General features: G+C 43.0%; 1 protein-coding gene across 1 annotated transcript in view; it reads right to left on the bottom strand.

The window, feature by feature from the left end:
* The window catches only part of NSD1 (nuclear receptor binding SET domain protein 1), a 56,357-nt gene that overhangs the window by 34,634 nt on the left and 19,064 nt on the right, over positions 1 to 2,659 (bottom strand). The gene's annotated exons all lie outside the window — the stretch shown is intronic.

Below are 2,659 nucleotides of genomic sequence, written 5' to 3'. Positions count from 1 at the left end.
GGTGGGGGGGGGGGGGGGGGGGCATTGAGTACCTCTCTACTTTATGCCCACCCAAACCTGCCAGAAAACTGCACTGAACCCTACAAGTGCACAAAAAAATGGCATTAGCTCAAAAGCATTAGCTCAAAAGCATTAGCTCATACTGACAAAGCAAACCCTACAAACTTAAACTTCTTACATATATGAATATGGAGACCAATTCACTCCAGCACCCATGTGTACATAAATTCCTTTCCGCTGTATAGCAAAATTACTTTACAAACCAAAGCAAAATAAAGGAGTAACTGTTCGAAGCATGCAGTTCTAGTTTCCACTTTCCTAATGAAGATTAATAGAATATATAAAGAAAATAAAAAGAATTAAAAAAACCTGTTCATGACAGCCAACACATCTCTTACGGAAATAAAAGTTCATCCATCCAAGATTCTATGAAAATGTTCCAGGGTTTTAATTCAGAAAAATTGTGTGACTTACTGCACTCCTTACCGGATCTCCTGGGAGATAATGTCTGTAATAGGGTGCTCGTAGTGACCACGGTGGCACCGCGTAACCAAATAGAATTCCAAAAGATGTCACCAGCACTCCAAGATTAGATTCAATCAATTTTAATGACAACAGTCATTCAAAATCACAAGTACTTTTGGGGCCACGTTGGGTCCCCGTCATCAGGCTCAGAAAGGGTTTTAATTCACACACAAGCACCAAAGACTTGCGTTTGTCTGTTAAAAGCACTTATGCTAGTCAGTGAAAATTCATTTGGTTGATGAAGCCACTCACCAGGCAAAACCCCTGCAACGCTGTCAGTATTTAGGTTGCACTAAAGGGCTTCCAACAGTTTATTTTGCCTTGCATTGGCAAGTTTTCAAATTCAATGGGCAATGTTTAAAATGCTCTGGCAAAGGAACCTAACTTGTACTACAGTTGTCTGTAAATTAAAAAATTGGGGGTACACAGCACCAGTCAACACGAGTTACATCCTCTAATAGAGTGTACCTCATATACTGCTGGCTTTGGGCTACTGCAAAAATTCTCCAACCACAGATGTCATATACTCCCAACAGTGGTGATATTCTGGAGCAGTGGCTGCTACTGTAAAGTAGTGTGCCATTCACTCCCCACTTCCTGTCCCCTCCCCTTTCACAAATGTCCTTGTATTATTTTTTAGAATGCAAGGCATTGTGAGAATAGAGGATGATGGATGGATGAATGACAGAATCTCCCCTTGTCCTGATCACAGAGCACCTGGCACTCTGAAAATGATACTAGGAGTTTTGTGACTGGACAAGGGGACAGAAAGAGGAGGGCTAAAGGTGCGATCCTTTACAGTCGCAGCTTTCTGGCATTATTGGAAGGAGGATTTATTTACAGTAACCAGCAAGACATGGGATACAGTTTATTAGAGGTAATGGTCACAAAAAAATAAAAACAAACAGACATACCTACAGAAGCTATAAAGGCAGAGATGTTATGGCCGAATCCTGGGCTGTTCCAAAAGGCAATACTTTTTCTGGGTAGTGTCAGACCTTACTGATGGATTCTGACCCATACATTCCTATTAGCCCCATCACTGTGAGAGGCTGTCTCACTAACCAATATAAATGTGCAGGGGGCAAGAAAGCTTCAGCACCATCAGAAGTGCCAATGCTTTGCCTGTCATAATGGACCAGATTCATTCATAACACTAAGGATTCGCAGTAGGTATGTGAAAGCACCTCACTGCCTCAACTTCATATCTACAGTAGTTTTTTTTTTATAGAAAAAAAACAAGATTCTTGAAATCCCAAATAACTTGGGAAAGTTAACTTATTGTGCATTTTAAAACGTGCTGCTGCCCTGCTACCACAATATGGCACCCAGTGGAATGGGGGCAACACTCATGCCCTGTGCTGTGGCGTCACAAGGGGGTGACAGTGATTTTAGTGTCACTCCTTCGAGCACGACAGCTGCACGAGAGAGGAGGGGACCCTGTGGCATACCGTATCCCGCCAAATGAACGTCCCCTCTCATCTTTGCCAGCGTCCATCACCAAGATGGTTGCCAGCAGTGAAGTGCACGTGACGTCATTATGTGTACATGTGCCCACAGCAGGGCTAAATGTAGGAAAAAAACCTGCCTGGCACCCGGAACTGCATGTCCCAGGCGTCGGGCTTAGGAATCACGCATCAATGCTTCTTCAGTTGCGCTCTAGTGATGCCTACATCTGAAAGCTAGAAACTTGGTCACATGATTTCCACTAAATGAGAACTTTTTTTTAAGCAGAGATCAGTTGACCAACTGCCCAGCACTGCAGGGAACATTGTGCTCAAGTATCTGAGCCCTTCTCTAAGTCTTTGTCAAGCCAAGCAAGTATTTTAGCATTTAAGTTTGGATTCTCTTTAAGGATTAGGAGGGACTACTAGAATCGTTGGCCTTCTTGTACAACTTTACTTGTTTACTGGGCTTATTTTTATAACTATTGGGAAGAAAAACAAATGTAAAACAAGATCACGAATGCAATGCATCATTTGCTAAGGCAAGCATTGATAGTGTCCATTGCATTTAAAGAACTCTATGTTCTATATGCGGCTATGCTATAAAGGCCGGTTCACACCACAAACTCCGTGTTCCAGTGCATTTGGCCTCTGGAACGCAAGCTGGCCAGCTCCCTGCGTCCAGGGCA

Source organism: Nanorana parkeri, unplaced genomic scaffold, assembly GCF_000935625.1.
Source record: "Nanorana parkeri isolate BGI_ZX_2015 unplaced genomic scaffold, ASM93562v1 scaffold87, whole genome shotgun sequence".
Lineage (NCBI taxonomy): Eukaryota > Metazoa > Chordata > Amphibia > Anura > Dicroglossidae > Nanorana > Nanorana parkeri.
This window is presented reverse-complemented; position numbering and strand designations above follow the sequence as displayed.